At 52.2% G+C, this 24,118-nt stretch overlaps 1 long non-coding RNA gene across 1 annotated transcript; it reads right to left on the reverse strand.

Moving 5' to 3' along the window:
• Positions 1-6,702: 6,702 nt before the first annotated feature.
• On the reverse strand, positions 6,703-16,157 carry LOC125753114 (uncharacterized). Its single transcript, XR_007404158.1, has 2 exons — positions 15,600-16,157; positions 6,703-7,506 (listed from the first exon to the last, which is right to left on the reverse strand). It is a non-coding gene; the product is annotated as an uncharacterized LOC125753114 (long non-coding RNA).
• Between the last annotated feature and the right edge of the window lie 7,961 nt (positions 16,158-24,118).

Consider the following 24,118-nt stretch of genomic DNA (forward strand, 5'->3'; position numbering starts at 1 on the left):
GTGACTATCATAAATAATAAATAAAAAAAAAAAGAAAAAAAAAATTCCCAAATTTGGCAAAAGACATAAACCTACAGATTCAGGAAGCTGAGAAAACCCCAAACAGGATAAACTAAGACATAGCATCTTAAAACTTCTGAGCAAAGAAAAAAGACAAAGAAAAAAAAAGTCTTGAAAGCAGTGAAAGAGAAATGACATATATAAGGGGAAAACAATTTGAATGTCAGCAGATTTCTCATCAGAAACCATGGAGACAAGCAGAAAATGGCACAACATTTTTCAAGTGCTGAAAGAAATGTCAACCTGGAATCTTATATCCAGTGAAAATATCCTTCAGGAATGAAAAAGAAATCAAGACACTCTCAGGAGAAAGAAAACTAAGCGAATTTGTCATCCTCAGACCTATCCTAAAGAAATGATTAAAGGAAGTTCTCTAAACAAAAAGGAAAAAATGATAAAAGAAGGATTCTTGGAACATCAGTTGGGAAAAAAGAACATAGTAAGTAAAAATATTTAAAAAACCAATAGATTTTATATCCTTTTTAGTTTTCTAAATTTTGTTTGGCAATTGAAGCAAAAATCATTACATTATCTGATATGATTCTTAATATATGCTGAGAAAAAATGTAAGACAATTATATTAGAAATTGGAAGATTAAAGGGACATAATGGGATTTAAGTCTCTATACCTCACTCCAGCTGATAAAATGGCAACATCAGTGAACTGATGTTATGTATGCATCATATAATATGCTAAAAGTATGCTTAAAAAGTCTATCAAATTAGATACACAGAAAAGCATTATATACAGGTCAAAATGGAAAATTCCATTAGTTAACTTAAAGTTTTAAGTAACCCACAGGAAGGCAGAAAAAAGAGAAAACAGAGAAACTAAAAATAGGGACAAACAAAAGACAAAAAATAATGAGAGACAAACTCTAACATATAAATAATATTAAATAAAAATGGTCTAATATGCCAGTTAGAAGGCAGAGATTGGCATAAGGGATGAAACAATAGCAGCAACAACTATAACTGCATGCTGCCTACAAGAAATTCACTTCTAATGTAATGATGTAGGTTGAAAGTAAAAAGGTGGCAAAAGATAGTGACAATACCAAATGCCGAAGAGGGTATAAAACAGTAAGAACTCACCGGTTGCTAACAGGAATGTGAAACATTATGACCACTCTGGAAAACAGTTTGGCAGTTTCCCATAGAACTAACTGTACATTTACTGTACAACCCAGCAATAATACTCTCATTTATCCCAGAGAAAAGATATCTTACATCCAGAAAAATAGCAGTTATATGTAATTGTCCATGGGAGCTTTATTTATAATTGCCGAAAATGGGAAAGAACCCAAACATCCTACCACAGGTGAATGTTTAAGCAAAACTGTGCCATACCCATACCAGCAATAAAAAGGGACAAACCATTAATACCTGCAACAACTTGGGTAGATTGCAAAGGCATTATGCCAGGTGGGAAAAGCCAATCTCAAAAGCTCATACACTATGTAATGCCTTTTATATAAAATTTGTGAGATGACAAAACTGTAGGAATGGGGATCAAATCAGTGGTTGCCAGGGATAGAAATGGTGGAGGGAGGGGTAGTTATAACCATAAGCATCAATATGAGAGGGGATCTAGGGGATACCTGGGTGGCTCAGCGGTTTAGCGCCTGCCTTTGGCCCAGGGCGCGATCCTGGAGACCCAGGATCGAGTCCCACGTCAGGCTCCTGGCATGGAGCTTGCTTCTCCCTCCTCCTGTGTCTCTGCCTCTCTCTCTGTATATCATAAATAAATAAATAAATAAATAAATAAATAAATAAATAAATCTTTAAAAAAAAAAAAAAAGAGAGGAGATCTTTGTGGCCAGAGTTGGTTCTGTATCTCGATCACAGTGACAGTTACACAAATCTACATATGATAAGGGACATGGAACTAGATACACACATCATAGCAATGTCAATTTCTGGGTTTAGTGTTATACTATAGTCAGAGAGATGTTGCTTTGGGGAAGCTGGGTGAAGGGAACAAGGGATCTCCTTATATTAGAAGATCCCTTAACTTTACATTTATTTTGAAATAAAAAGTTAGGAAAAAGATTAGGATGCAAAATTACTTTCTTTACTTTGACTGTACCCAGATGTATTCATAAATATAATCAGGAGAGCCCAAAGATTTTTATTTAAGGTTAAAAAATGTTAACCCTGAGGATGCTGTTTTCATTGTTTATTATTTTGTCAATCTGTAATAAAACACCATCAAATTAGAAAAAAATGGTTCCATTTGGTGCAAATGTATATGAAAGCATGTGTGTATTCACTTATTCATTCTATAAATACTGAGTACCTCTCCCCGCAAAAGACTTTGTCATCTTCAGTAATTTTCAGCAATTTCTGAGTCAGAGATCCAACAGCAACCCCCTAATTCTTAGAAAGCTCTCAGCACACAAGAGATCCCTAACCCTCCAGCCCTTCCAAAGATTCTGTATGCCCCCCACTCCCCATATTAAATCCTTTTCTGCTTGAGAGGAAAAGGAGTACTTTGCCCAAATAATCCTGACATAATGTGTATGCACACAGCCTGCATCAGGGTGGGAAGCACTGGAAAGCACAAGTCTGTTGGTGCCACTCTCTTGGCACAGGACCATGAAGGCGCTTGCTTGCCCTGCATCCTTCGTCCAGGAGCTCAGGGACATCCTTCCCTGTCCAGCATCATATCCTGCCCCTCCAGAGCTGTTCCAGATTCTTTCCTCTCCCTGCCTTGCTTCTGCTTCTCCTTCTGCTCAGAATGTTGTTCCCTGTGCCCTTTCCAAGGTGAACCTATCTGTCTCTGATCGGATTCCAAAGAAGCAATTAAGTACATGAGGTGTATTAAGTGCTCCCAGGGAAGCACCATGAGGGTTTGATTACCAGGCAGAGGTGGGCTGCCTGTGACAGACCTGAACACATCCTGGAAGCTGCTTCTATCTACGTCCCACTTAGGACATTGCTAACTGTGAATAAAAGACAAGGTCACTGGGAGATGCCACCTCAATCTGAATGGCCTGCTAACCTTCTGTGTTCCCCCTGAGACTGTGAGCCCTTTGAAGATGGGGGCTTAGTCAGATTTCTCTGTACCACCAGAAACCAGCATTGAAGCAGGCAAAACAAGTAGGGGCCGGAGACATTTTCCCTTAAATGCATGAGTGAATGCTATCTCCAGGCTTTCACTATTTTCAGAGGAGCAAGATAAGGAGGCTTCTGTGGGCAGTTCCCACTTCCAAAGCCAGAAATTTGGCAGGTTCTCTACAAAGCCCGAGTGGATCCATGAAGTAGCCTGAGATCCCCCCCACACACACACACAGTGACGCTACAGCAATAGCTGTAGGCAGAGAAGCTGTGGAGGGAGGCCCTGTATTGCCCTGCCACAGTCCTTTCTTTCTGGAGTATTCCGTGGGCCCTTCCATGCTCCAGGTGCTAGGGACACAGCAGCAAACAAAATAGATAGTCCCCTTGTGGCCATGGGAGGATGCTGAGCTGCTCCCTCTGCCTCAGTGTCCTCAGCTGTAAAGAAGAGATTATAATTTCTCCTTGGTTGCTCCAAGGCTAACAGTCAAAATGCATCAAGTGCTTGAACAGTGCTTGGCATATAGAAGTGCTAAATAAAACTGCCTTGAGTTTTATTAATATTATTCATTAATACTTTTATTTTTATTTTATCAATAACTTATCCACTAGGGTCATCTTAGAGAGCGAGAAGGAGCAGAGGTGAGCGTCCACCAGCCTGCTGCAGGAGCCACTCACCTAGCCCCAGGATGGGTCTGTCGTCACCAGAACATGCTCAGTGCCAGGCCTCAGGCGGCGGAGCCCAAACCCACCAGATGGTGCGCCCAGCATCCACGCCAATCTTGTCCTCACACCTCATCCAGCAGAGGCCCACATGAGGGCCCTGGGGAGGGGGCCGGTGTGTGGGAGCAGCGAGTGTGCCAGCCCCAGGAGGAAGATGGGGGTGGAGGAAACAACCCAGAGCACTCTACAGTGATAAGGGACGAGCTAGTGGAGGCAGCCCTTTGGTGGGTTTGAGGTGCGCCAGGAACAAGGCTCTGCTCTGAGCTGAGTCTAGAGACCCTCCCCCTCTAAGCATAGCTCTTCCTTCACAGAGACACACCGTCTTTGTCTTTGAGACCACTGGCTGACTGGAGTCCCTCTGTTGCTAGGTGATGGGAACTATGGGGAGGGGCAGAGGGGAGCACACAGGGTCTGGTGGGCCCCATAGTGGGGGGCCCCAGATATCCAGACACTGGTGGAATGCACAAACCACCTACACATAGCCCCACAGGCCCTTGGGGACACACCCACCCCACGGCAGACAGGCTCAGATGATCGCAGACACACCCCCACAGATGCGCCCAGCAGCCCCCCTGCAGAATCACACCTACAACCATCAAACCGAACCAAAACAATCACATGCTCATACACAAATACACACCCCCCGCACAGATCCAGACAGATCCAGAGCTCACCGCGACAGACAGGTCTGAATCACATGAACACACGGGTACAGCTGCCCACCTTTGGACAGGTGTGAGCTGAGGGGAGGGAAGGGACCTCACCCTGTCACCCTGGCCAGGGCTGGACACACAAAAGGGACTACCCCCAGGGGAAGGAAAACTGGCACCCCCAGGAAAACCCGGTCCAGCACTGCCCTCACTGCCACACCCCCCAGGTATACTCCTTACCCGTCCCAGCCCACCCTGGGTCTCAGAGGCCATCCCCCCTGCAGGGGTCACCTTCAGCCCAAACCCAGGGCCTCGACTAGGGATTGCCAGCCAGCTCCTCACTACACCCCATCTGTGCAGTTATGTGTCTTACAGGAATCTTCACTTGGGGACACAGCTGTAAGGAAAGCAGTATGTCCTGCCCTGTGGCAGCCACAACTTAGTGGGAAATGAACAATCATGCTTATAACCAGAAGCTTTGACCTAGTTTGAGGGAACAGTGCCCTGAGGGGCTGACCTCTGAGCTGGGGTGCCCATGGCAGAGGTGGGGAAGTTCCAGGATTATGCAAAGATCCTGCAGACAAAGAGGATATAGGGGTGAAGATGAGCTAATGATGGGAGAGTGACAAGGCCAGGTTGAAACTGGGATCAGCAGGTGAGCCTCCTGCCTGCTCAGGATTTCGCTTTATTCTAAATGCAGTGGGAGCCATGGAAGAGTCCAAGCAGGCCAGTGATGTGAGCTCTGGGCGAAAGTCTAGAGGGGACACTGGGGCGGGGCAGAGGCTGCAGTAGGAATGGAGGGGGTCAGGTCTGGTGGCTCCATGGCTGGTGGGGGATCACGTGCCTGGGCATAGGTAGGGGGACAGGGGAGGAGAGCACGCACAGGGGCTCCAGGGTTCCAGCTCAGGCAGCAGGGGGTAGGGAGGGGGGGCAACCCAATCCCTGACTCCTCCCTGCCCGGCCTGCCACGCCTCTCCCCACCAGGACCACCACCTCTGTGTTTCCAACAAATCCAGACTCTTCCTCCATTCCTTCAGCACAAGCCCTGTGCCCTGCCTCATAAGCACAGGGACCGGGGCCTTGCCCTTACGGGCCTCCGATAGGCAACTTGAACCCCTGACCTGTATTCTAGTCAGTGCCTTGTCCCAAGGGAGGCTGGCGGCTGCAGGGCCAGGCTGGGAGGGGCGAGGGCCTGACACGCAGCCTGGGAAACCAGGCAAGCCTTCCTGGGGAGCAGGCACTTACCCAGGGGCTAGAGGACACTCTTACCTGGTAACGGTTGGGGTCAGGCATCCCCAAAATGGAATCCCACTGTCCGTGTGGGCCAAGCCATAGCAAATGCTATAGAAGTAAGCTAGAACCTCTGTGCATATCTGCAGGGTGTGAGAAGAGGATGTTAGAACTTCTATTTTGAACGTATGCTTCTTAAAAAAAAAAAAAAATATATATATATATATATATATATATATATATATATATATTTATAATCTGCTTTTCACTACATCCTCTAAAGGTGATACGTCACCTTCACGTGGCCCTGCAAGGCCCAGGTGTTGTTTGGGAGGGGAGAGGCAGGAGGCACGGCCTGCGAGGCAGAGGGCCTGCACTCACAGCCTCGTTCTCCTTCAGCACACTGCCACAGCAAGTGGATTTGTGGGTTACAGTCTCTGCTTTTAATTAAACTAACCCTAACAAAATGACCAAGTAGCTTAAGAAGTTCCCTGTGAAGGAACTGCAAACTGAATTTAATGCAAGCCTAAGCTCAGGACAAAAAAAAAAAAAGGTAAGGCTGGCACTTTCCTTCTCCCCTGGAAGGAATGCTGGTGAGCACATCGTCACCTAACCATCTCTGACGAGGAGCCAAACGCAAAAATCACCAACTCAACAGAGAAGTCTATTCATAGTGTGGGTTTACACCTGCGACGGCGAACGCCGGCCTGACCTGGAAGACATCCCCGGGAGGATAACAGGTGTCAGGACTTTAAGTCCCTTTAAGTACTTTAAGTCCCATTTATAATAAAATAATAATAGTTGTAGTAGTAGGAATGAGAATAATATATGTTAACATATGCACAAAGCCAGGAGGGATGGACACCAGCCCAGGCTCCCCCCCGCAGGGGAGGGTCGCTACTGTCAACACCATGCCTCTCTGCTGATTGGAATCATTACAGTGAGCACATACGACAATTTTAATAAGAAGCACAAGAAAGAATTGTTAAGCACCTGATTTTTTAATGCTTCATTTGCAAACAATTTTAGATTTACCCAAGAATCACAAAGATGAAATAGAGGTCCCGAACCTCCTCCCTGCAGCTCCTCCCACCATGAGTGAGGGCACCACTAACCACAGTGGATTTATCAGGACTACAACACGCACATCGGTCAATAGCACTAACTAAAGTTCAGACTTTCCCAGCTTCCCCACTAACATCCAGTCCAGACTCTATAACACACGTGGTCATCCTGTCTTCCAGTGTCCCTGGTCTGGGACAGCTCTTCTGGCCTGCCTTGTCTTTCACGACCTTGATCCTTCAGAAGCACACCGCCCAGTGACTCTGCAGGATGTCTGTGGCTTTCTCACGATCACTCCGGAGCTGTGGGTTTGGAGGGAGAAGACCACAGAGGTGGACACCCCTCTCATCACATCACATCAGGGGGTACCTGCTACCCATATGGCTGATGTTGCAGGTGATGTTGACCTTGAGCGCTGGTGGAGGTGGTAACTGCCAGGATCCTCCACTGTCCAGCGGTAGGTGGTTCTCCAGCAGTGAGAAGTTTCACAGAGGGGGGAGGGATCCGGAGCGGGGAGAGCAATAGGGTGGGCAGGTCACCGGTGACCTTGACTGTGGGCTTGGACCTTCTCTCAGAGGGAAAAGGAGTCTGAGCCGTGCTGGGCAGAGATACAGCAGGGTCAGCTCTGACGGTGCCTGTGTGCAGAGCAGGCCTGGAGGCCAGGGGAGATGCAGGGGGCAGTGGGGGCGGCCAGAGAAGCGATGTGCAGGAGACAGGGGTGGCGCTAGGGAGAAGAGGAGAAAAGTGAAGAGCCAGGGAGGAGTAAGACGAGGAGCCTCAGGGAGTGGTGCTTCTCTTGCCGGAATGAGCAGAAAGTCTCAGAAGTTGCTCTCCTGGAGCCATCACCTGCCCTCCCCACCCACCCACTGCCTACAAGTGCCCTGTGGGCTCCCCCATGTTGTGGGCCTGGCAATCCCCATGCGGGGATTCAGGGAAGTAAGGACCTGGCCCCAGTGATGCAGGCGGTCAGGGCGGGCCGGGCCTGGGGTCGTGGGGGAGCCTTCTCCTCCACCGCAGCCACCTGAGGTGGACAGGCTACCCTCCCCCTCACCCCAGGGCCTCAGGCCCTTGGGCGTCCCCGCCACTTCAAAACCAGCCCAGAGAAGTCTGCTGGCCCCAGTGTGGAGCGGATGCGGGCAGCACGTTCCGTCTGAGTTATCATTTGTTGTGTGAACAAACTGCTCCAAACTTAGTAGCATAAAGCAGTGATCATTTGATTCCACTCTCAGAGTCTAGGGGGTCAGGAAGTGTGCCAGAGCCCAGCGGGGGGGGGGGGGGCTGCTTCTGCTACAGGAGTCAGAGACCACAGCTGGGAAGATTGAAGGCTAATGGTGACTCAAACTACTGGGGGCTGGAATCATCTGGAGTCTGCCTCAGCCTTGAGCCTGGCACCTGGGCTGAGGCGACTTGAAGGCTAGGCTGTGGACCAGGGGGCAGGCACCGGTGGCCCCCCACAGCGTGGTAGCAGGCTCCCAGGGGGAGCATCCTGAGGGGTAGCAGTCCAAGAATCCAGGTGGAATCTTCAGACCTGTCCTTCCACTCACCATGTTCTACAGATGGTAAGGGAGTCCTAAGGCCAGCCTGGACTCAAGGTCAAGGGCACGGGGACAGCAGCGGGGCCAAGAGCTTGTGGGATGGGGGGTTAGGGGGGTGTTATGGGACTACCTTTGGAAGGGAGACCAGCCCCTACGTCTTTCAGCCCCCGTGTCTGCGTGAGCCTGGGCTCCCAGGGTCACCGTCCCCATCCCGCCACCACGGCACAGTGTCAGCCCAATCCATTCCACCCTCAGTTTCCACACTCAACACCCCCTTCCTCAAAGCAACTTGAAGGCCAGAGCTTGCTCCTGGCTGGGTTTCTGCGTTTGACTGGGGCCGCACAAAATCCCCCACCCTCAGCCGGCGAATTTGTGTCAGACAGCCCTGCATTCGGGTGTCACTCCCACCCCTGACCTGCCTCACCACCTTGACTAAATGGATTCTTCTCTCCAGGTCTCAGACACTCTGGTCCCAGGCCCTGGGGCTGGGCAGTGGTCAGGGCCTCCTTGCACTTTGCACACCCACCCTAGTCTGGTTCACACAGTCTCCTCCGTCTGTGCACCTCCTTGAGCCTCCCTGTCCTGCAGCTGGAACCAGGGGGCTGCCGGGCAGACCCAGCACCGAGGGAAGTTTACAGCCTACCCCACCCCGGAGCCCAAGCCTGCCTGTGACTGGGGCCTGCCTCGATGGTGTGCCTGACATCCCAGCTTCCCCAAGCTGCCCAGAGGCAGGGTGTCCATCCTGACCAGAGTCTGGAGGCTGGCGTGGATACTGCTGGCTCCTCATCCACCCATCCTGAGGCAAATACTCCTGCAGCAGGTGTCAGGGATGCTGGGAGCCCACATCCCGGGGCAGGAGACTGACCACAGATACAAGCAAACCAGCACACAAATGCCAGGCAACAACGAGCACAAGACCCTGGCAGGCAGTGAAGACAGGCACCACCGCAGGTCAGCAGTGGGAAGAGGACCCTGAAATGGAAAAGAGCACGCAGGGGCTTAATTAGAGGGGGCTCCGGCAGATGAAGTCTTAGTGCCTCCCGTACAGCGACCATTTGTTTCTCACAGCTCAGAAGGCTGGAAGTCCAAGGTCAGGGTGTCAGCAGACTCAGTGTCTGGTTCCTGGAGGATCCTCCTCTGGCTGTGTCTCAGGGGGCTCCCTGGGGTCCTTTTACAGAGCCTGGAATCCCATTCCTGAGGCTCCACCCTCCATGACAAAATCACCTCCCAAAGGCCCCTCCCCCAAATACCATCACACTGCCTGTTGGGGTTAAATGCATGAATTTCCACACAGAAAGAAAGAGGGGGAGGAGGCAACACTGGGCAGGGGGAGGCAGGCTGTGAAATAGTGGCTCAGAAGCCCACCCAGCCCTGCGGGAGCCTCCGCAGCCAGACAGTCCTCTAGAGCTGCCCGCGTTGGCAGGAGCCCCCACATCAATCACTTACAGGGAGGACAGTGGCCTGGGGGGGCAGGTGTCTGCACCTGAGGGCAAAAGGCTCTCATGCCCAAAGCTGCAGGCTGAGGAGCCTGCCACAACATCCCTCATGGGTGCTGTTTTAACCAGGAAAGCCTCTGTGATGGCTAATTTCATGTGTCAACTGGACTAGCCCATGCTAGACAGTTTTTGGTCAAATATCAGTGCAGATGTTGCTGTGAAGGTGTTTATTAGATGGGATTAACACTGAGGCCAATACGCTTTGAGTATAGTAGATGCTCCTCCAGAATGGGGTGGGCCGCATCCAATCAGTCAAAGGTCTGAATTCTGTCGGCAGGCTGCCTTCGGACCAAGGCTTGCAACATCAACCCTTCCCGGACTCTCTGGCCTGCTGGCCGGCCCGGAAGATTCCAGACTTTGCCAACTCCCACAATCACATGAGCCAATTCTGTGAACTAAGGCTATCTCTAGCTCTCTCTTTGCACACACACATGCTCATGGTGGCAGGACAGCAAGAAGGGCCTGGATGGTGAGGAAAGTGTGAGCGATCACCAGGGCACAGCGGCACAGACCAGCTGCGTTTGGGAGGGAAGGGATGCTTCCTCTGGCCACCTGGTGGAGGACAGACTGTGGGGGCCCAGGGCCAGGCAAGGGGGCCGGTGACGAGGTGGTCACTGCCATCCAGGGGGATAGCACTAGGGGGATAGTGGTGGAGCGAGTGGGCATGGCCACTCTAAATGAGTCTGGAGGCAGAATCGAAGGCCCCCCAAGTGGCCTGGCTCTGTGCTTGGAGGGGCTGAGAGGGCTCAAGAGGGAATGAGGATGTGGTCAGGGCCCCGTTCCAGACCCCATACATATCCAGGATGTTTGGTTTCAGCCTGTGTCTCACAGCAGGCTCCAGGAGGGCAGGGGATGGGGCATTTACCAATCCTGAGTATTACTGCGCCCATGGGGCTGGAGACATCTTTGTGAAGTGAGTGGATGAGCAGCCTCTGTCTCCACCTGCACACTAGTGCCAGCAGGGCTGGTGTCCGGGCGTGGCTCAGGGCTCGGTGTGGCCACCTGCCCAGCCCAGGCCTCGGGGAGCCCTGCCTGCTTGGAAGGCTGTGCCGGGCCCCAAGAGCACAGCTCTCCCTCACAGTGCTCACACGAGTTGAGGAGATAAGGCACAAAATAATTAGTGAGCAGAGTGTATAATTAAGTGCTAAATTGTGTGTTTCAGACGCTCTGAACTGTGGGAGTGCTAGGTGGAGGGAGTCGTGCCAGGCTGGAGTGGCTGGGGGAGGCGGCTTGTGGAAGAGGGGTGGCCACACAGGAGCAGGGGGATGTGCAGACAGGCCCTCACCCCTCCAAGAGCAGTGGGGACTGGGGCAACAGGGTCCCAGGGTTCTGCTGGGTGAGCCCATAAAATGGGCTGCCAGGATACCCAACAAGACAGTCTGTGTACAGATGCCAGCCCAGGGCTGGGGCACCGGGAATGTCCACAGACAAACAGTCAAGCTACCACACAGACAGTCGGATGGTCAGACAGTGAGACACATGGGCAGACAGATAAGCAAGACATATCCAAATAGACAAACAACTGAATTCAAGTCTCCCCACTCCTGGTCCGGAGCAGGTCCTACCCCCCTCATCCGGGCTTGAGAGGCAGGAAGTCTGGGGCTGCTGGTGGCACAGGGCCTGCCCGAGTGTCGAGGGACCCTGAGTGGCAGGATGCCCTTGCTGATGCCTTCAGAAGCCGTGAGCTCTGGACAGCAGCTCTCCAGGGCTGGCTGCACATCTTGGAGGGCCAGGGGCCAGGAGTCCAGAGTCTTTCAAAAGGGCCCAAGCAAACAATAGTCACAACTGGGGCAGAGACAGGCCCGGCCCAGAAGGAAGAGGGGGAGGCAGGGACAGTGAGGGTCACCTCCGCGGGCCGTCAGGCCAGGCACAGGAATAGGGCAGCGTGTGCCTAGCATGGCCAGAGCCCTACAGCAGCAGGAGGCTCCCTCTTGGCAGCACTGTGTTTGCAGCCTGGCTTAGCGTGCCACCACCTGTTAAACAAATATTGTGACAAGCCCGCTCCATGCACTCAGGGACAGTGGTGACACTTGGCTGTCACCAGGGGTAGCCTGTAATGAGGGCACTGGATGCCACAGCAGAGCCTCTCCTTCCAACACAGAGGCAAAGCGCTCTTCCTGAACAAACACTGGGCTTGGCCGCAGCCAAAATGAGATGCACCACACACCCTGGAAGAGGCGCGCACTCAGGGTCATGGCCACGCGCGGGCACCAGCCTTCACACACGTAGGCAGGAAGGAGGCAGAATCCACATATCCGTATCTATATATCCATCCGGCAGATATTTATTGAGCACCTATTGTGTGGATCCCTACTGGGATACAGTAGGAAACAAAGCAACCAAAAGCCCCATCTTCATGGAATTTATATCCTAATCAGGGATGGTGACAATAAACAAAAATATAAAACACCTAGGGGCAAAAATGATCTAAGAAGAAAAACCACAAGGTAAATTTGGGAATAGAGTGTGACAGTGAGTGGTCAGGAGAGGCACCTGTTAAGACTGGGGTGGAGACTCAACAGAAGTGATGGAGCCAAGTGGGAATCGCAGGGAATAGCATCCAAGCTTTAGGAGTAGCACATGCAAAGGCCCTGGGGCAAGGCTGTGCTTAGCAAGTTCTGGGACTGACCTGTAAGAAATGCGTATGACTGAAGCAGAGTGAGGGCTGAGGACAGGTAATTCCCGAGGCCCGAGAGGTACTGAGGCAGACTGTGTGGGCTTTCCCTCTGAGGAAGGTGGCAGCATGGATAGTGTGGATCTGGGTTCAGTCTTAACAAGATCTCCCTGGGTGCCACAGGGAGCCAGAGCAGAAGCAGGGAGGTGGTTTCGACAGTCCAGGAGGGAGGGAGTGGGGTGCTTCGGACCAGAGTGGTAGCAGGGGGCAGTGGGGACAGAGGTCAGGTTCTGTGAGTATTTGCAAGGCAGGGTGGCAGGATTTCCTCAGAGGCCAGATGCGGGCACGAGGGGAGCCCACTGCATCACAGGCTTCCCAAACAGTGCTGAACGGCCCCATTCATTCACCCATTCAAACTGCTACTTTCCTCTTATTTTTGGCAGGGAGGGAGCAAGGGAGAGGACAAAGATGTTCACCGCAGCATTAATTATAGCAGGAAATTTGGTTATAAGATATTGGTCTTAATGATGGGATAAGAAATAAACTAGCTCAGCCCTACAACTGAGGACTGCGCAGCCCTGAAGTTCAGGTCTTTGGAGGGTTTCCAATCCACCCAGCCTGGCCATGCGGCCCTGAGGCCCTGAGACGAAACAGAAGCCCCCCCGGCGGTGACACGAGTCCCCTGGAGCACCCCCCATTATTTAGATGGCGGCAGGTGCCCGCCGAGTAGCACCACCTGCCCAGTCCTAAAGGGAAGGGTGCAGCATGGTGGGGGTGCAGAGGGGAGGAGTGGGTGCCTGGCCACCAGGCTGCAGCACCTGAGAGGCTTTGACCATCTCTCTAGCTGACGATGTGACTTGGTCCTGAGGCCTCTGGCAGCCACTAAAGGACAGAGACATCGCCCCCTGGCAGCCCCGTGCAAGGAGACTGGTGGGGAAGGGGGCCCTGGCCTGAGCCAGGGCAGGAGGAGACTCGTCTGTGGCACACTCCCCCAAGGGGACAGCGTTCCCTGTGCCTGGCCCCTCAGGCCCCCAGCAGAGCCCTATCCTGCCCTTTCCTGCTGAACCTGCCCCTGCCCCTCCCTTCACTCAGCCCTGTTCCCGGCCTCACTGTGTGCCCACAGGCGAGTCCCCTGCCCTCTCTGGGCCTCTGGGAAAGGCCGGGACCGCAGGGTCTATGAGCCCAAGGACGCACAACCTTGCGCCAGCCACTCCTTAATGCACACTTCTCGCAGAGCCCAGCGACACTGGGTCAGGACAGGCCTGTACCTTTGGGAAAGCCATGTCTTTGATGGCGGGGCAAGTGAGTGGCCAATTTCAGCATCTTTACCCAAAGCCGCCAGATGGACCTCAGTTGCTGGGGAAGGCTGGACAGGCTGCTAACCCGGCCAGCTGCCACACTGGCACTCGGGGGCTCTCCACTAACGGGCTCCCTGCGGAAGAACAGCCACCATCCGCAGCCAACCCGTCCATTCATCTCCATTCATTCATTCACTGAGAACCTACAATGTGGATTAGGGTGCTGAACTCCGTTCTGGGGACTCTGGGGTGCGCGAGATAAAGCACTGCACAGATGGTGCTCACACACCGCTGGGGGAGACGCACAATGGTGCACAGGAAGAGCTCCAGTGCAATGTGTGGCAGGAAGAGAGTTAAGCAGGTGCAAAACCATGTTGGATGGTGGGGGGGGGGGGTTGCCTCCCTGAGGAGGTGACATTTAAGCTGAGCCCTGAATGCCCAGATGGAGCCACAGTGTCAGGGGACAGGACTCTAGGCAGAGGGAACTCCAGGTGTCAAGGCCAAAGAACCCACTCCAAGCGAGGGGCTTTCCCAGGGCCAGCAAGGAGGCCGTGTAGCTGAACCGAGTGGGCGTGAAAAGGAGCAGGAGGAGAGGAGGTCACAGATGGCAGCAGGTCTGCAGCAGGTAGGAAGAATCTGGACTTTCTGCCGAATGCACTGGGAGTCATGGAGGGTAGATGAGGACAGAAACATCCCCAGTGTGGCTGTGAGTCGTTCCTCTGCTGTGGTGCCACCCACCCATGGACAGCCCTTGCCTCCAACCCCTTCCACGCCCACTGGCCCACACTGTTCCCTACAAGAAGGTATGGTCGTGCCCATTTAACAGATCAGGAAACTGAGGCTCGGGATGCTGGTTACTGAACCAAAGTGATAAGGATCAGAACTTGATATTAGCAGGGACTCAGAGTCCAGCCACTCCAGCTGAATCCAGCCCAGAGAAGTAACTGCGTTTTTCTTGCAGTTTTGTTTTGTTTTGTTTTGTTTTTTAAGATTTTATTTATTTAATCATTAGACACACAGAGAAGCAGAGACACAGGCAGCGGGAGAAGCAGGCTCGATCCCAGGACTCGATCCCAGGACCCTGGGATCACAACCTGAGCCAGAAGCAGACGCTCAACCACTGAGCCGACCCAGGAGCCTTCCCTGCAATTTTTAAAATTTGAATCACTTGCTAACATCGAAGAATTAGAAAATCTCACGTAAAATATATCTTGGCTTTCCAGTGTCTCTTGAGCAGTCAGTCTACAGCAGCACTGCCCCCAGCCTTGCATGAGGTTGACTGTGCCTGCCCCATCAGACGGGGGAGGGGAGACACTCCTGTTTGGCACAGACCCCCTTTCCCAGCTGTATCACACTTGGTCTCAATATGTCTCCCCAGCCCTGCAGCATCTCAAGTTGACACCCTAGTGGCCTCTGGTTGGGCCCACTGGCTCAGCTGATGAGGGGTGAACACACTGGAAATTCTCTAAGGGAATCACCACCACCACCAGCATCACCAGCTCCCCCTTCCCCTGCACTCCCTGATTCTAGGACTAGCACCTTATTTTCCTGCCCCAGGACCAGAGACACCCAACCCCAGCTTGCAAGAAATGGATTCAGAAGCCCTCACAGCCAGAGACCATGGATGGGACTATCCCTCAAAAGGAAACTGAGGCCCGGCAGGGCTGAGGGTCATTCGGTCAATCATTCTCAGTGGTCCCTCTGGAAATACAGGGTAAAGAAGTGTATCCTTCAGAGAGTCCTTGGCTCGGAGGCCCAGCCCTGCCTCTGTTCAACTGTGAGACGTGGGCAGCAAGCCTCAGTCTCCCCATCTGTTCACTGAGGGCTTCGTTGTGATGCTCTCCGAGGCCTCCCCTATCTCATGCACCCATTACCTGAGGAGAGAAGCAGCTTGCCTCTCTGGAATCAAACTCGGCCACTTCTGCTTGTTTCCGTGACCTTGGGCAGGTGGCTTGACCTCTCTAAGGCTCAGTTTCTTCATCCATAAAATGGAGCTGTAATTTATGGAGTTATTGGGAGATCCCATCAGATGATTAACACACAATAAGTGCTCGGCAAATATGAGCTGCCCTGCGTGCCCCTCTGCAGGGCTTAGCCCAGGGTCATGGCCACCTGGCCAGAGTCCCAGACTGGCATGGAGGCCAGCTTCCAGAGAAGGCCAGGCCCCGCACTACCCCAGCAGATGTCCAGATGTCTGAGCAGAGGAGTCCCAGGCTGAGATCACCCTTCATTCCTCTGCACCCTCGTCAACACTGAAGAGGTCCAGTGGGGAACCAGACGCTCTTGGTCTTTGCAGGGGGCTGCTCCTGGTACTCCGCTTGAGGGGGGGAGAAGGATGAAACGGGGGCGGCACAGAGCATCCAGGTGGGAGGCGGGCCTCCTCCGGAGCCGGTGGGCAGGAGAGAGCTTTGAGGAAGACGTGTTAGGAATGAGGGGGCTCATTCATTTGGGGAATATAAATAATAGTGAAAGGGAAAATAAGGGAAGGGAGAAGAAATGTGTGGGAAATATCAGAAAGGGAGACAACGTAAAGACTGCTAACTCTGGGAAACGAACTAGGGGTGGTGGAAGGGGAGGAGGGCGGGGGGTGGGAGTGAATGGGTGACGGGCACTGGGTATTATTCTGTATGTTAGTAAATTGAACACCAATAAAAAAAATAAAAAATAAAAAATAATAAAAAAAAAAAAAAAAAAAAAAAAAAAAAAAAAAGGAATGAGGGGGCGGGCGGCAGCGGGGCAGGCATGGGGGGCGGGGGGCACCGCGAGCGCGAGCGCGGACCGGGCGGCAGGCAGTCCCCGCGCCCAGGTGCTCCGAGGGACCGGGCAGCCCCAAGCCCAGGCGAAGCCAAGCGTCGCGGCTCTATTTGAAGGTGACAGGAGCCCCTAGAGTCGAGGCCCGCGGTGGTGCGCCTGCACAGTGAGGCCAGCGGCAGGCTCAGGTCCTACCCGCGGCTCCCGGCGAGGACGTGAAGCCAGAGGGAGCCCCCAACCCGCGGGGCAGGGGGGGGCGGGGCCCCGAGCGGGGTCCGGAGGAGGCGTGGGGCTCCCAGCCAGGCCGCAGGGCGCACCCTGGAGGGGCCTGCGCCGCAGCCCCGGCCCGCCCCGCCCCGCCCCGCCCCTCCTGCCCCCGGCCTGCCCCGGCCCGCCGCCCCGCCCCGCCGCCCCCCGCCGCCCAGCGCCTCGTGCCCGGTGCCGCACCGCCCCCTGCTGCCTGCGCCGAGCACCGCGCCAAGGCTGCGCCGCTCCCGGCGGCGCGGGGCTGTGGGACCTGGGCTGCAGGACCCACCTGGGGGCGCGGGGAGGCAGCGCGGGAAGGAGGCTCACCTCAACGCCAGCCCGGCTGCCTTCCCTCGACCTTCGGAGCCGCGAGCCCTGGGTGTCCCTTCGCGGTGACACGCGGCCCAGGTCAGCGGGGCTGCAGGCAGCCCTGACCACGCAGGCCAGCCGGCTGCACAGCAATCCACCTCACTTTCCTCACCTGGAAAGCGATGCCCATCATTCCCCCACCTGGTTTAAAAGCTCACCTCTCAAACCGTTAAATCTCAGCAGTTTGAATCCAGCTAAATTCACCAACAACGTCTAGATCGTTTTAGCTTAAATCCGCCTTATTCATGCATCTCCTTTCAGCTCCGGGATGAAGCAGAAGTGACATTGAACCGTAGGGTCTCCTAACTAAAGAGGATGGTTTTCCCGAAGCAAGGCCCTCCAAAAGCTAAGTTTGTAGCTCCATTAAAGATGTACAAGGACCTTACCTTGGAAGTCAAAAGATAAGTGACACACCAGGAAAAATCTCCGCAATTCCTATCACGAGTCTAATACAGGAGTCAGCAAACGTTTTGTGTAGAAACTCTGTCGAAACTACTCGACTTTGAGGTTGCAGCATGCAAGCAACCATTGACAATGAGTGGGGCTGTGCTCCAGCAGAATTGCATTCACAAGAAATAAGACGGTGGGCCTGAGGTAGCCTATGGGCTGTAGTGCGGCCTAATTTAACCAATATACAAAAAGCTCCTAGAAATCAAGAAAAGACAACCCAATGAAAAGTGTGCAAAGAACATGAATAGACAGTTTAAAGAAAACTCGAAAGGCCCCTCAACATAGGCAAATGCCCAACTTCACACATATAAAAGAAATGGAAGTTTCATTTTTCATCCCTTACCCAAATGGCACTTCAACGGAAATGGTGCCAAGACAGACACCCTGTTGGTGATGCCATGAGAAACAGGTCCATTCGGTGTTGCTGATGAGAGTGCAAAGTGGACACCCCCTTGAGGGGAAGCTGTGTGTTCTCCCATCACGGTTACCCTCTGACCCAGCAGCCCCACTGCTGAGCACGACCCTGCAGGCAGACCCAGGTCCCCTACAATGCCATATTGCCAAGTTACACCCAGTGAGCCATTGCTGCTGTGTTTGGAAACAACACACTCAGGAGCCAGTTACAGAAAGCCTGCACTGGGTGCACAGAGGAATATCACACAGCTGTTAACGGCAGGGAGGAGGCTCCAAGCCTGATATGGAAAGATCTGCACGCTGGCAGACATCAAGGGGAAAAAAGCAAAGTGCAGAACTGTGTTTTAAAGTAAGGTTTTTGTGTAGGAACAGGGTATGGGACTAAGAGCCTATTTGTATGTGTTCGTATTTGTGTAAAGAAACACTGAAAGGACCCCTAAGAAACCAGTACAAGTGCTCTGTCAGGGGAATGAGTGGTCAGGAGCAGGGAGGAGAGAGAGAATTCACGGTATAGATCATTGACGTTTTTAAACCCCATAAGAATACATTTTGTCATCAGGAACTTAAAATTCTTAAATCAACGACTATGGCTTTGATGAGAAGTGAGGGAAAGAAGCCAGAAGAGTATATATAGATCGCTACAGTTTGTATAGGAAAATGCATGTTTCCTTATGTCTGAGTATCTGGAAGGACGACCCCTCCCCTCAAAAAGTGCTGGCAGAGATGGCCTCTGGGAGGAGGACAGGGCCAGGGGTGGAAGGGAGACTCACCTGTCATTGTTGATCCTTTTGGGTGGTTGTATTTTTTAACTTTTTTTTTCCACCATATACATGATTTGAAGTTTTCAAATCAAAAGAAAAAGAGATGAAAAAGAAGGCAGATGAGAGCCCATGGGCCGCTAAAATAATACAGCGGCTCCCCAGGCACCGTGTTTGCCATGAGCCACATTCCGTTCCTTTCACGCACCTAGCAAGTGCCCAGGAAACTGAGGCCCAGAGAGGGGAGCGCTGTGCCCTGCATCATGCACAGGTGGGCACATTGCCCATCGAGTCTCTGGAAGACCCATGGGCGCCTGAAGCTGGAAAACAGGGATGTGGTCCCTCAGTGCTCAACACTGAAACTCCCTCTGTAAAATCCTCTCAACTTGCTACCCAGCCTTTGCTTGAATACCTCCCCACACCGGAAGTTCACTACTTTAGAGACAGGGCATTCCATCCATGGCCAGGTGGTTCAGTTAAAAATGCCTTGCTCAGCAGGAGTGTCTCCTTGTCCCTCGCTCTGCCCTCTGAGCCACCTGATTCCTCTGCCAAGGAGTGCCACACGGGCACACAAAGATCAGGGCACCTGGGGCTGTTCTTCAGGCTGAGCAGTCCTGGCTCCCAAGGTTCCCCTTGTTGGGTAATGTAGGTCAGTCCCTTTCCCTCTGTGAAGCAATGTCCATAACACATCCCCTTCTACATTGTAGAGGCCAATTGCAGTGGCCTCCACAGGACCAGTGTCCACATGCAGAGAGCCCCCGGCCAGTGTCTCCTGACTCCTCTTTATTCTGTGCTTTAGCCATATTAACCTTTGATCTTGCCCAAATCAGCCAAGACTGGGCATACCTCAGGGCCTTTGCACTTACTGTTGGCTGTATCTGGAAAGCTCTTGTTATGTCTGCATCATCCCAACCTCAATTTCCGAGTAGGACTGTGACCTCCTTGGACAGGCCTTCATTGAGTAGTCTAGCTAACATAGCTCCTGTCCATTCTCTTTCCCATCTTCCTTTTTCACTCTGGAATCATCTTGCTTATTCATTGCTTTGTTTGTAATAGAACATGAGCCCAGTGGACAAGGCCCTTATCTACTGCATTCCCTGCTGGATCCCAGTGCCTAGAACAGTGCCTGGTATATAACAGATGTTTGACACATGAATGAAAGGATGAATGCTGAGGCCTCTCTAGCTCACAGGGACAAGCCAGGAGGGGTTGTGGGCCCACAGGGCTGGAGGTCTAAGTGCCCGTCTCTGGAGTCTGCCCTGAGCAGCCCCCACCCAGGCACCATCATAAGTCTCTGCCCTTTAGCCCCTCTGCTCTCTCATCCACGGCACAGGGCAGAGGGGAGGCCAAGAGGCCACCCTCCCAGAGAAATATCAGGGCTCTAAATTCAATTTAAAACAGTTTAATTGCCTAATTGCTCTGCTCTTCGGTGCAGTTTGTTAACAGAAGCGATTCTGCAGCAGCCAGGCCAGCCTAGCAGAAAATTGGCATTTCAGCCAGAGGGAATTAAAGAGGCAGAGCACTGAACTGCCACTGATCCCAGCCACCCCGAGGCCCCTGCACCACCATCCCCAGCCCTACATGAGGTGTCAGCCACATGCAGGGCTTGGACAAGGGACGGGAGCGCCAGAGCTGAGCCTCTGTACGTGCAGACACGCACGCAGGCCTGAGCAGTGTCTGTGTGTTAGGAAGAGCAGGTGCTCTTGCCAGCATGTTTGGATCTCTCTGCTGTGTGCTTACCTAAGCATGGCTGTGCTTTCTCTTTCTTTATGTTTAAGCCGTGCTTTTAAATAGGAAACACATGCAAATGGTGTTTTAATTCAAGGTGTAAGTGGGTTTGCAGCAACAAGAGCCTCCTTTCCCCCCACCTTGAGCCCAGACCACCAGTTCTTTTCCCAGGCTCAGACTGTTATGCTTCCTGTGGGTCCTTCTAGAGCTATTCTGTTTATATATGCATAAGACTGTTTTTATACAGATGATTACATACCGTAAACATGGCCCCGCTTTTCTCCCTCATTTGCTGTATTTTGGAGACTGTTTCTTATCAGAGCTTATCGAGAGCTTCCTCATATTTGTCATAGTGAATGACTGCCCTGGATGACTTTTGTAAATCCCCTATTGCTGGACATCAAGGTTGTTTCACCCCTATGCTTTATAAGCAACAGTGCTATCTCAGTGCATATACACACCTTGTTTTAGCACATAGGAGGGTACATGGGCTTAGAACTCATATTCCCTTTCCAAACCAGTTGGCTTTTCCCACCACAAAGCCACACTGTCACCCTACAAGAATTGGAAGAGTGTCCCAATCCTATGGACTCAGAAACAACCTCAGTTATGCCCAGACTCTGGTGCATATGGATTCTGACTTCTGGTTCACCCAAATGGGTTCAAAGCATTCAGACCATTCTGCAAGCTGCTCCTTTTTTTCTTCATTCAACAATCAATGACACTCATCTTCCTATGTAAGTAAACAGCTCTGCTTTTTGTTTTGAGGGCTGAATAGCATGCCATTGTGCTCTCCTACTACATCGGATTTAACCACTCCCTTATTGGAATCCAGATTGTTGCCAACTTTTTGTTATTACAAGCTGCACTGCAGGAAAATTCCTTGAAGCTAAGTCCTGGCACACATCCTTTATGCTATCCTTAGGGCAGCTTCCCAGAAATGGAATTTCTAGGTCAGAGGGTGTATACTTTGGGGTGGGGGTGGGGGGCGGACCATGCATTTTAAAACCATTTGAAATGTATTTGTGCGTGTGTGTCTCTGCTGTGTGTTAGTGGGCTCCTGCCGGTAGGTTCATGCAGGTACCCAAGCAAATCTGTTGTGTGGATTTGCATAAATGGGGGTCTAGGCCTACTCAGTGCTGCCCCCCTCTGCCTAATATTTGGGAAAGTATGGGAGTGACTGCTGCCTGTAGAGTGCCATTGGAGGGTCTGTAGACCTCACTCTGATTTCTGAGCTAAGCTAAGGCTCATCTTCTCTGGATCCTCCCAGTCACCAGGGTCAGAAGGCCAACCCAGGCCGGCTTTACATCATGGGTGAGAAGTCTGAATCACCAGGAAGCCCAGGTGGATGCAGGTGTTGAAAGAAGTTCATTCAGCATCAACATCTGTCTCTCTCTCTTTTTTTTAAGATTTTATTTATTCATGAGAGACAGAGAGAGGCAGAGACACAGGCAGAGGGAGAAGCAGGCTCCCACTGGGAAGCCTGATTCAGAATTCGATCCCAGGACCCTGGGATCACAACCAAAAGAAGACGCTCAACTGCTGAGCCATCCGGCGCCCCCACATGTGTCTTGATTCTGGTTTGCTCTATGCCAGCTGCATTCTTGGGTCAGCCTTCACACGCAGAGGCAGAGACAGCCTGCCACCAGCTCCAGGCTTCCAGCTTCTCGCCCATGACCCCAGTTCCTTCTTTTTTTTTCCCTACAGTTCCAGCCAATGGCTTGGGTTTGCCTCTGATGGACCAGCTAAGATCACATATCCACCTGAACTTTCATGGCATCCAAGGGACCCTGGTGCCACAGGCCACCTCTGTATCCAAAGCTCGGAGCCAGTTCCCCGCCCCAGCCCACCCAGCCCTGCTCCTGAATCCCTGCTCCTGTCTGCTCACCCAGCAGCCAACAATGAAGGGGGTCGGTGCCAACGACTCTCGCCACTTGCCTCTCCTCTGAAAGAGCTGCCATCTCAAGGAAGGACTCCAGAAATCCAAAAGGCTTCCAGCCACACAGGAGGAGAGGAGCTGGGGACCAGAAGCAGCTATTTCATGTAGCAGAAGTCACAGGAAACAAGGCTTGACTTGCTTTCCTTTGAAAAGCACTAAATGATTTAGCAGAAGGGGTTACTGGCAAACACTGGACTGTCGCCCTGGTCCGCACTGCTGTTCCTGTTTTCCTGTACTGGCCCCCCCAACCTGAAGGAAGGGCAGCGGTGTCAAGGTGAGACTGAACCATCACCATGGGTGATGCTTTCAACCCCAGGTCTTATCAGGCTGGACTATTTGCACTTCAGCAAACTCCCACTCATCCTGCAAAACCTATCCCAAAGTTACTTCCTCAGGGAAGCCTTCCCTCGCTCCCTCTGGCAAAGTTGGCCCAGAGTGATCTATCTGTGCCCTCTGAGTACCCATCACCTATCAGCGCCCAGGGCTCTGGGTCTGGTCTAGGATTTCTGACTTCCCCCAGCCTCATATCCCACTGTTCCACGGAAGAGGAGCTTAGAATAAGTGGATATTTTGATCCGCTAGAGGAACAAAAATTGTTTTCATTCATTCATGCATTCATTCACTCAGCCAATATATACTGATCACCTACCAAAGACCAGGCCTGTGCTGGGTGCCCCGGCAGATATCACAATAACCAAATAATACCAAAAATAAATGCAGCATTCTAAGGGATGGTACATGAAGAAGAGATGGCATAATTCAAGGGCTGAGAACACGGGCTTGGAGCCAGACTGCCTGGGTCTGAATCATGGCTCTATCCCTTACCAGCAGGGTGAGGTGGCCACATCATGAAACCTCTCCAAGCATCAGTTTTATGATCTATAAAATAGGGAGAACCACAGTGCCAGCCCTATTCATCCACTGGCAGGATTAAATAGGTTGCTGGAGAAAAAGTATCTGAGAGAGGTGCATGGTCCATCACAGGAGCTTAAACACATCTGGATGGCAAACTCCTGAGCATACGTAGCGGGGATGCCTACCCTCTTTGATAGGTCAGGGAAAGCCAGTGTTTGCGCAGAGGCTGGAGGATGGGCAGGAATTAACACAGAGGGAGAGTGTCCCGGGGTGGCCATCCCACCTCGCATACATCACAGGTCCCCTAGACAGAAGACATGGGGAGGGCAGCGAGGCAACCTCCAGAGGTGTGGTGGAAAATGGATGACCCTTTCTTTCTATCACAAAGCATGACAAGAGGAATAGGATACAAAGCACTGAAGGCAGATATTCAATATTGGATGTGCACTGAACTTCCAAATAAAGCGTTTCTAAATATGCAAATGATCTGGAGTTGGCTTCTACAGACGTGCCTGTTTTCGCACCACTATCAGGTTCCATCCTTGAGGTGGCTATATACGGTGCCTCACCAAGAATTTGTTTCATTGACCAGCTCTTCCGTGGGTGAGAAACAGCAGGGGCAGGTGGCCGCAAGGGAGGGCTGGGGGCGGCGCGCTGCGAGGGCGCTGCAGCGCGCCCTCTGGTGGCAGGTGGGAGGCCCACGGGGGCCAAGTCCTGTGGTTTGCAGAGAGGCGCCAAAACAATGTCCCAATATAATTCCACACGAATTCAATTGAGTGGTCGTAAAAAAGTGATTTTATAACTATAAAAATTTACCAGTGTGAAAATCTACTACCCTCAGTAGCTTGCAGGTTAGCATTAGAAAGCTAAATTGGAGGAGCTT

This window comes from Canis lupus, chromosome 20, assembly GCF_003254725.2.
Source record: "Canis lupus dingo isolate Sandy chromosome 20, ASM325472v2, whole genome shotgun sequence".
Taxonomy (NCBI): Eukaryota; Metazoa; Chordata; class Mammalia; order Carnivora; family Canidae; genus Canis; species Canis lupus.